This window comes from Fukomys damarensis, unplaced genomic scaffold (genome assembly GCF_012274545.1).
Source record: "Fukomys damarensis isolate Sample0158 unplaced genomic scaffold, DMR_v1.0_HiC HiC_scaffold_2, whole genome shotgun sequence".
NCBI classification, from domain to species: domain Eukaryota; kingdom Metazoa; phylum Chordata; class Mammalia; order Rodentia; family Bathyergidae; genus Fukomys; species Fukomys damarensis.
In genome coordinates this window covers 33,143,077-33,153,197 of record NW_022900914.1, presented here as the reverse complement: position 1 = coordinate 33,153,197, position 10,121 = coordinate 33,143,077, and the positions used below count along the sequence as shown (strand labels likewise).

The window sequence follows — 10,121 nt, the reverse complement described above, 5'->3', positions numbered from 1 at the left end:
ATATACTATTTTCCTGTACATACCTATGGTAAAGTTTAGTTTGTAAGTTAGGCACAGTAATAACAAAATGAAACAATTACAGTATACTGTAATAAAGTTATGGTCTTAAAATCTTACTGTACTAATGATGATGTGATATGATAAAATCCTTATATGAGAAGAGATGAAGTGAAGTGGGTAATTGGAAAAATTGTGACATTAGGCTACTGCTGATCCAGTAACCGAGAAAGCTCCAAAGTAACTAATGGTGAGGTAGTATATACAGCATGGATATGCTAGACAAATTAATGATTCATTCATATTCTAGGCAGGATGGAATGGGATGGCATGAAATTTCATCCAACTATTCAGAACACCATACAGTTTAAAACTTAGGAACTCTCTTTCTGAAACTTGCCGTTTAATATTTTTCGGCTGCAGCTGACCACAAGTAACTGAAAACTTGGTAAGCAAAATTGCAGAGAAGGGGGAACTAGTCAGGCTGCACAAATTAATCTTTCATTTTCACCTAGACACGAAAGCAATTGGCTTTATGTCCTTAAGAGTCAGTCTTTCTAGGCCTGTGTTCACCATTAGACCAGATATCCAAGGTCCTCAAATTCTATGACTCCACTCCTTTACGTGAAAGCAGCCTGAAATAAAGTTTATTTGTAGGTAAAAACGTGGAACCTTAGAATAAGGTAATCACTTTATTTTGCCTTTCAGCAGTACAACATAGTGCAAATTAAGTACAGTACCTACTAGATATAAATTATTTTCTAGGGCTGGGAATTTAGCTCAGTGGTTCTGCCACCTGCGTCGCAAATGCAAGGTCCTGAGTTTGATCCCTGGTACCAAAATATAAAAAAATAAAAAACCAAAACTCTACAAATTATTTTCTGAAGAATCCATCAGGAAAATGTGGTTAAGAATATACCATTCAGGGGCTGGGGATTTAGCTCAGTGGTTCGGTGGCCTGCCATGCAAGCGCAAAGACCCGAGTTAGAGCCCTGGTACCAAAAAAAAAAAAAAAAGACATTTGTGAAGAATATACCATTCAGGGGCGGGGAATTTAGCTGAGTGGAGCCACTGCCTGCCTCACAAGTGCAGGATGACAAGTTTGATCACCAGCACCCCCCTCCGCCGCCCCACAGAATATACCATTCAGTAGCTAGGTATGGTGGCACTCACATGTAATTACAGAACTCTGGAAGTCTGTGGCAGGAGAATCACAAATTCAAGCCTAGCCTTGGCAACTTAACTGACCTAGCTGAGTTTCCCAAAATAAAAAACTTTAGAAGGCTAGGGATGAAGATCAGTACAAAGGCCCTGGGTTCAATCCCCAGTACTACGAAAAAAATTTTTTTCTAAGTTTTTTTCATTGTACTAAGGAAAATTTAAGAATTTTCATGACCACAAGAAGAGAAATTTTTATGGTCTAGTCTTTATCAGCTCCATTAATGAAAAACTTGTGTTTGAATATAAGTAAGGTGAAAAATGTCATTCTCTCACTTCTCATTTAAGTAGCTTCTATGACAAATGACTGTATTTTCCTAGTTCAGAGGTCCCAATTAAAAGGATAAGTAAAAATATCATTGAAATAGGATAGTAAAATAGGCTAAAGGACAGAAGAAACTTGTACAGTATGTTCACACTGCTAACCCCTGAAGACTAAATATGAACATACTTTTTAATGGCTTAATGTATATTATGCTATTGAGTATTAAAGTGTGATTTTAATAGTGTGATGATTATAATAATTTTTCATTTATAGTTTGTTTTCTAGATTAAAATTACAATATTTTAAAAATAAGCCAGGCATGGTGGCACATGCCTGTAATCCCAGTATTCCAGAGGCTGAGGCAGGAGGAGCAAGTTCAAGGCCAGCCTAGATGACCTACAGTGAGTTTAAGGATAGTCTGAACTATATTGCAAGACTCTGTCAAAAAAATTTTACTGGAAAAAAATATAACTGGTTTATAAAGAAATATCCAACAATGTAAAGTTTTTATTGCCCCAAGCTGGTTTTCATGGTCTTGCTGGAGAATCCATATTCTTTAATCCTAATTTTCTACAAGTACCTACATCAACAACCTAATATATTCCTATGCCCTTTTTTATTGTTTCTCTGTATTATGTATGCTATCCTACATAAAGTTTTTATACATAATGTACTGTAATTTTTTCTACTACAAAGAACACTACAGGTAGAAACTTTTTTTTTTTTTTTTTTTTTTAGGTAGGATCTTGCTGTGTATCCCAGGCTGGCCTTAAACTCACTATGTAGGCCAGTCTAGCCTCAAACTCATGGCAGTCCTCCTCCTTCAGCATCCTAAGTGATGAGGTTACAAGTGTGCATCACCATGCCTGGCACAGGAAAGTTCATCTTTAACATGATTTTCTTAAAAAAACATATAAGGTAGTATAAAAAGTTTGCTAAGACAAAGACATTTTGTCTCTTACCTCCAACGACACCCATTCATTACAGGTCTGCCCTTCAACAATTAGAAATGCTTTTTAAAATGTAATAGTTTCAGCTGGATGTGGTAGTGCACAGCTAAGATGCCAGCACTCAGGACACTGAGGCAGGAAGATGGCTGTGAGTTTCAGGCCAGCTTGAACTAGGTAGTTTTCCTTTTTTTTGTACTGAGACTTAAACTCAGGACCTTGTGCCTGCCAGGCAAACATGGTGCCACTGAGCTACATCCCGTTCCCAGCTTGAATTACATAGTGAGACTCAAAACAAAAAAGATTAACTTTCCTCCTAAAATGGTAGTCACTTTAAATTTTTTTTAATTATAAGAATTAAATTTGTTCTGCTCTTTCTCTCTGTTCTGCTCTCCCTGCTCCCCTGAATAAAATCTCCAGTGCGGCAGGAGGAGAGACTTAAATTTACCTGCCGCGCGTGGTGACACACACCTGTAATCCCGGCACTCGGGAGGCTGAGAGAGGAGGATCACCAGGAGTTCTCGAGACCAGCTCGGGCTGCATAGTGAGTTCCAGGTTGGTCTCAACTACCTAGTGAGACCCTGTCTCAAAAAATCAAAAAAAAAAAAAAAAAAAGGGGGAAAAAAAATTAAATTTACCCTCAACATTAGCCCAGTTAGGTTTTTTTCCTTTTGTTGTGGTGCTGAGGATCACCCAGGGTCTTGCTAGGCAAACACTGCCACTGAGTATACCTACCCCACCCCACCAGCCCAATCAGTTTTTATCAAAATTTAGTATTACAGGATCATGTCCTGTTGTCTTCACAAATTTGAGAAAGTCTTCAGGACTCAATCCCATGGTGGCAGCATTGGTCATTGGATGAAAATAAACCTTCTCATGTCCACCTTCCAGAAAAGCAGAATCCAAAACAAATTTCACATCTGCATCAACACAGAAGAGTGCCAGGGGTGTAGCACAACCTTGGCCAACTTTTAGTTTTTCTAACATGGCTGTTTCATCAGCAAAGCGAAGATTTCCACTCCCAACACCTAAGTGTTTAGCAAGATCATTTAAGTTAACTTGTCTATCATGAAGAACTGTCACCAGCCAGTAGCTTTTTTTCTTTTTGTCTTTAAGAAACAAATTCTTACTATGTGCTCCTTTCAGATGTTGGATATGAGGCATCATTTCTTCAACCGTAAACACCTATAAAATATCACAGTGAGAAGTTTAGAAATAAAATAACGTGTATATATATACACACACACACACACACACACACACACACACACATGCACACATCTACTGGGTAAAAACTGCAATGTTAGGGAGTACTCATTGCTCTAACTGTAACTGGTACAGACTGTCTCAGGGTCTCAGGTAGTTTCTATTCCAGGTCCTGAATATGAATAATTATGCCCTTGCATTCCAAAAAACTTTAAACTTTTAGTACTGAAGTTGTACAGATCCCTCGACTACTTACTATTGCTTAGCGTTCTTTTACATCTAGACCATGTAACAACCTCCACTCTACAAATAAACTGTGAAGGAAAGGATAGTGAATTAAGCCCTAGATTAATACATTTTAAAAAATCAAAATATCTGATTTAAAAAATCAAAACACAAAGGGGTGTGACTATGAGGTGAGAAAATATAGATGTGACGATAAATGTAAAGGTAAATACTTTTAATGTTTTTCCTTTAAAGATCACCATTTTAGCCATTATCAGTCGTGTCGCTCAAACTCTAGGTAAAATTTATGTCCCTGCACCACTCAAGTTACACTCCAATTCCATGAAATATCTGCAAATCTTCAAAGTAGTACAGTTAGCCATGTTAAAACTGATTAAGATGGGAATAAGCCAAACGTGGTGGGGCTACTTAGGAGGCCAAGGCAGAAGGAGGATGGAAAGTGTAAGGGAAAGGGATGGGGATGTAACTCTTTGGTAGAGTGCCCCCGGGTTTGATCCCCTGAACTGGGACACATTCAGGTGTGTGTGGAGATACTTGTAAAGCTAGGCATGGCGGTGCCCTCGGGAAGCTCGCTTATACCTTCGGGGTGGGGCATACTGTAAAAGCATAAAGAACAAACAACTGATGGAGGTAACAAAACAACAAACCCTCAACTCGAGTATCCCGAAATACACATTGTCTGCACGGTAGCCACTGAATGGCCTATTTACTGCTCAGTAACTTATCTACACACAAAGCGGATAAAAGACATCCCGGACCACGGTAAGATGCGCAAGATATCTATCTGCTATGCTTCACTGTCGATATGTAAAAACTCCAAGTAGAAAACCTAAGTTTCCTCACCATAACCTCACAGTCCCAAGTCAGAAGCCCCTGCCCGTCGGTCACCTTGGCACTCTGGGACCCGGAAAAGCTCTCCTAGCGACGCCGGCTCCGTCCCTCATCCCGCACTCCTGATCTTAGCGAGCACTCCCGCAGTGACACAGCGGACGGCCCCCCGGGCCCATTAAATCCCCAGCCCCTCATCAGACATTTTTCAAAAATTACTTTTAAAACTGATGCAAAGTTTAAACTAATATCAACACTGTTCTATAATTTCAAGAAATCTGAATGTATATTACAGAGACCCAGATCTTTATTTTAGGCAAAATTTGTCCTTAAAGCAAACAAACATTAAATAAGCATTTTGAGGTTTAAAAAGGTAACGCGGCTGTCGCCGGAAGCCCAGTGCGGCCTCCTTCCGAGGCCGGCGCGGAACCCTCGCGCTGCTCTACCGCTGGCCACGTAGGCTTGGGGCTGGCCGGTGCTTACATCCGTTCTCAGAACAACCCCTGACCCTCTTCGCGTTTCCTAGGTCAGCGTATCTCTGGATTAAACAGAACCGAAGCCTCGTACTAATATACAGGGTTAGGGGCATAGAGGAAGCCAAGGCTCACATCGTTCTAAAGCTTTTCAGATTTAATTTGTAAAAACACTTTTTTATATTTTACCGTTACTTCCGATTTTTTTATTACTCTGGGAATAACTGGCACAGATAACCATGACTGCCTTTTTGCCATGGTAGAAGAAATGTCTATAGTCCAGGCTGGCCTAGCATTTGGTAATCCTCCTGCCTCAGCCTCCCAGTGCTGGGATTACAGGCATGTGCCTCCACCCTCGACATATGTTAGGTCTTTTTTACATACCTGAAACAGACATACAATTTTGTACCCTAATTCTTTTTCTGTGTTCAAACATTTTGTTCTGTTGTTTACACTGTGCTCCTGTTTTAATAAAGATGTATTTAGCTGGACACAAAATATACGTAGCTGGACATCCCACCCTTCCAGCCCTGCTTGCACATCCCTAGCTCTGGACTATAATTATCTCAACCATTTCCATATTCATGGACGTCTTTGTTAAGGATGTGATATTCTAAATTTCCAAAATAATATATGTATATTTTAAATTTTAAGGCAAAAGGGACCCTTTGTTGTAAAGGTGCTTTTTCCTGCTTACTATATATGTGTGTTTGTAATTTTAAAATGAAACACAAAAGGGCCACTTAACTGTTTAATACACATTTTCCTAATAACCAGGTGCCTGGCCATTTTTCCATGTTTATTTCTTTTCTATTTGTGAACTAGCTGTACTTATGGCTTGGCTCACTTATCCACTGAATTCATATTAATGGCTTTTACACTGATATAATCAAGCTATGTACCTTTTATTTGTCATATAGCTTCCAATTTTTTTTCTCCCCCCCCCATTTGTGCTGTGGGTATATCTACAGGAGTTACTCATTTTATGTAAACAACTGTCATTCTTTCCTTTTAAGTTTTTCTAAGTAGTAGGAAAACAACCAAAAGTAGGACCTGTATGACAGCTATGAAGAGAAATGCAGAGAAAAAATGGGCAGTGGTATGTAGCACGTTGTCTAGGTAATCGTCTTCCTAGAAACCTCTTTGGAAATGAACTGCTATCCATCAGCTGCTTAAGTCATGAATGCCTCCCCACCTCATGTAACTAATCATTCACAGTTTAATTTCTGAAATCCCATTTCTTAGCTACTCCATCACTCTACCCGAACTACTAGTGTATTTTCCCTGGTTTACACTAATGGTTTCTTAATTTTAGTGTACCCATGGTTAAATGACCCAAATATCCTATTCCAAGGCTTTTTATTATGAGACAGGTAAATCTGTCTATGCTGAAATAATTCTACATCACTTCAAAAACTATAACATGTTTAATGCAACATTTATTTATCAAATATACATGTGACCCTTATATTAAATACAAAAGGGCCAGGTGTGGTGGCACACACTTGTAATCCCAGCACTCAAAAGGTTGAGGCAGGAGGATTGCTGTGAGTTTGGTGCCAGCTGGGGCTACACAGTGCATTTGAGGCCAGCTGGAACTACATAGCAAGACCCTGTCTCAAAATAAATAAATAAGAAACAAATAAATAATGGTGCCCTTGCCACGGTCCTTTGTTCTCCAACCAAATCCACAGTCTCAAGTTTACACTGAAAACAACAAGAAAGTTTCAATTAAGCATTATCTAGAGTTAACTTGAAGAAATAGTTATCTAGTGATAGAGCCTGAATATAAAAATCTCAAGAGTCTGGGAAAATGATAGCATCTAAAAAGTGCAAGTTGCCTGACTGTTTTACAATCTACACTCTGGGCTCTCCTCTGAGTCAAGACACTACTGGCCCTTCTTCGTTGCTGTTCCTCTCTCTTTTGCTGGATTCGAGCATCTAGCTTTGAGATGGTACAAATGCCACAGATGGAGTCTTTGAGTCCCCTGCCAAGGTCCTGGAGAAAGGTTTTGACACTGTCTGCCATCTCTTTACCACCCTACACAGAAGGGAGAGAAGTGTCCCAAAATCTCTCAGCATGAAGGACCTCACAGTGCCCTCTCCCACCACTGGGCCCTCGGGCTCCTCCACCCAGCAGCCCTCTCTGCAGGGCACGCTCCCATGCTGGGCCACTGTGCCCGCAATGGGCATGCCCGGGGCCCTTCATAATCTATTCTTTGGAAGCTAGTCACTAAGTCCTGTACACACACACACACACACACACACACACACAAACAATTAAACCTCACATCCCAGTGATGGTTATATATGTGCATTATTTGAAATTACTTTATAAGGGAGATTTGTCCCTTTGCCTCATTTATTTACTCAAAGATTTGCATCAGTGTGGCTGTAAATATGCATACTCAGTATCTCAGTACTTCAGGTTACAGTTCAAAACTGTTATTTGCTGTTCAAATGTTTCTAACTTTGAACTTGGAGTATATATGCCTGGCGACAGAGTGCTCAACTAGCAATCACAAGGCCCAGCAACACACACACACACACACACACACACACACACACACACAGAGTTCCTAGCTTTGGCCATTGGGAGCCCTTTCAGGTTGGCTTCTTTGTTACTTTAATAGCCCTCATCCTTTTGTTTTTGTTGCCACTTTCTTCCTAGTTTGGTGTATACCTTGAATTTTCTACAGTAGCATGACTAGAAAATCTTTTTTATTACAAAAATCAGTTATTTCTACTTTAACATTGAAGGGAAAAAAGGATATGGCCAGAGGTTCTACCAACCTATTTCTTTCAAACGGTTGGCAGGGTGAGTAGGAACAAAACTACTTGCAGAAAGTGAACTTCAGTAGATGTCTGTGAATGGCAGGTAAAATTACAGCAACTGGAGCAAGCTTCAATAATTTTCATGTGTGTGGGTGTTAGGTTCAGATAAAACAATTTACAGGACAAGTATTCTCATTCAATCATTTAGTGCCACTGATTGGACACCTTTGTGATAGGCATGCAAAAGCCAAAAAAAAAAAGAGAGAGAAAAAGGAAAAGAAGTGGGTAGAGCTATAAATTAGGAAGTTGACCATGGGAGAGACATAAGAGCAAGCAAGTAAGCCTTAGCCTAAAAAACTTCTATACCATTTTATTAACCTAGGGCAGTGTTGAACTTTGATGACTTAAAGAAGAGTTGGTGATGACTGTGCTCAAGGGGACAGGCCTACAGATAAAGTCCAATTATGGTGAGGAGAAGCACTGAGAAGAGGCTTAGTAATCACCACAGCAAACACTTCCATGAACCAGGAGCTGTTGTCAACACTTCACCAACTCTCTAAAACCTTTCTATGATCCTGTGAAATCGGTGTGCTATGATCAGATTACAGGTGAGGAAACTGAGATGGAATTGACAAAACATCTCCAAGCCCATCCAGTGGAAATGAGCTGGTGTAGAAAACCAAGCACTTGGCTCCACTACTCCAAAAACAACTGTGCATACAAGGCGACTTCAGAAAGTACTCTACTGTACTATCACCACCTTCCTTTTCTATCTTGCTAGACATGTGTCTTTGAAGGGCAAATCATTCTCCCACATTCTTTAACTTTTCATTGTTCATAGGTAGGCACCAGCGCCGCTCCACTCGCAAGAAGCAGTAATTTCCTATAAAAATATTTTTTAAATTGGAATGGGGAATTTAGCTCAGTGGCACAGTGCCTGCCTCGCAAGCACAAGATCCTTCCATCCTTGGTACAAAGGGGGGGGGCATTTAAAAATCGACTTTCTATTTTTTAAAAAAGCAGTAATTTACTTCCTAAAAATATAGCTCAGTAGTAGGGCGGTTGCCTAACTTGCGCGAGGCCCTGGGTTTAATCCCCCGGGCTGCAAAAATACCTGCACACGGGATACACGAATGGAGGAGGTCACACACTGACGTAACGCCGCGCTCCCAGCACAGCACCGCTGGAGGCGAGGACTGTTCGGAATCTGGTGAGGAACAGCTTCCAGGGGACCGGAAGCTCTAGAGCGGACCGTCTGTGGGACGGACCCACTGATCAACAGTTCCGGGCCCAGAAGTTGAACTCTGCAGCGATCAGAAAGGAGGCGCGTCACGTAGGTGGCTTCATGCAGGAGCTAAGTGAGTGGGGTTGCGTCTGGGTGGCGTGCATTATTTAGCCTTACGTGTCACGGCACAAGTCGTGCAAATTCAGTCCCACTCAGCCGGCAGCCTTTCCAAGAATCCCTTCACCCCGGCGTGACCCCGCGTTCCGAGGCCTGTGGGGCGCTCTCAGGCGGCCGGCTCCCCCCGCCAGCCTCCGCGTCCCCCGGCTTTCTGCGCACCAGTTTAAAGCGAAGCCGACCCGCGGGCGACCCTCACCGACTTCTTTTTCCTTAGCTCTGTAAGGCTTCCACCTCAGCGTTTCCACCAACGCAACCGTAATTCCAACATCCTTTTCATTTCTTTTTCTTTCTTTCAGATTCCTTGACAAGAATATCCTTGCAGGGAAACAACACAGAATTGGGAGTTAGCCTGGGTTCTAATCCCGAGTGCCATTAACTAGCGGTATGACATTGGCGAATTATTTCTGATCCTTTTGGATCCTACATCTCCTTTTCTGTAAAATTAAGGGCTCGGACTATGTAACAATAAAGGTTTGTTCCAGTGTTGACTGGCAGCTCTTGCCCCCGCTGGGTTTTTCCTAATATCTGCCTTAGTTATGTTTCTGTGCTTTGAATAATCTCCCATAGGTCCCTTCCCCCCACGACATTAACCTGAGCCCTTAACAAATCTGGTTTCAGACTCATTTTAAAATAATTTTCTAAAGAATCCTATGCTCCCTGTGAATTTTTTTTTACCTCGTAGATAGGGGACATATACCTAAATAAGGTTTTTGACTTATGCAGTTCTTTAAGTGTTTAATGCAGGATTTTTTTTTTTTTTTTTT

The 10,121-nt window shown here is 41.0% G+C and overlaps 1 protein-coding gene across 10 annotated transcripts in view; it reads left to right on the top strand.

Moving 5' to 3' along the window:
- The first annotated feature begins 9,182 nt into the window (after nt 1-9,182).
- The window catches only part of Mtif2 (mitochondrial translational initiation factor 2), a 27,942-nt gene continuing 27,003 nt past the window's right edge, over nt 9,183-10,121 (top strand). For 5 of the 10 annotated variants that reach the window (XM_010615850.3, XM_010615849.3, XM_010615847.3 and 2 more), the window contains exons 1-2: nt 9,185-9,313; nt 9,654-9,739. The gene's annotated coding sequence lies outside the window, so the exon portion shown is untranslated. Of the gene's footprint in view, nt 9,314-9,653; nt 9,740-10,121 lie in introns of all 10 variants that reach the window. The other 5 variants (XM_033764050.1, XM_010615848.3, XM_010615852.3 and 2 more) reach the window with 4 other exon arrangements.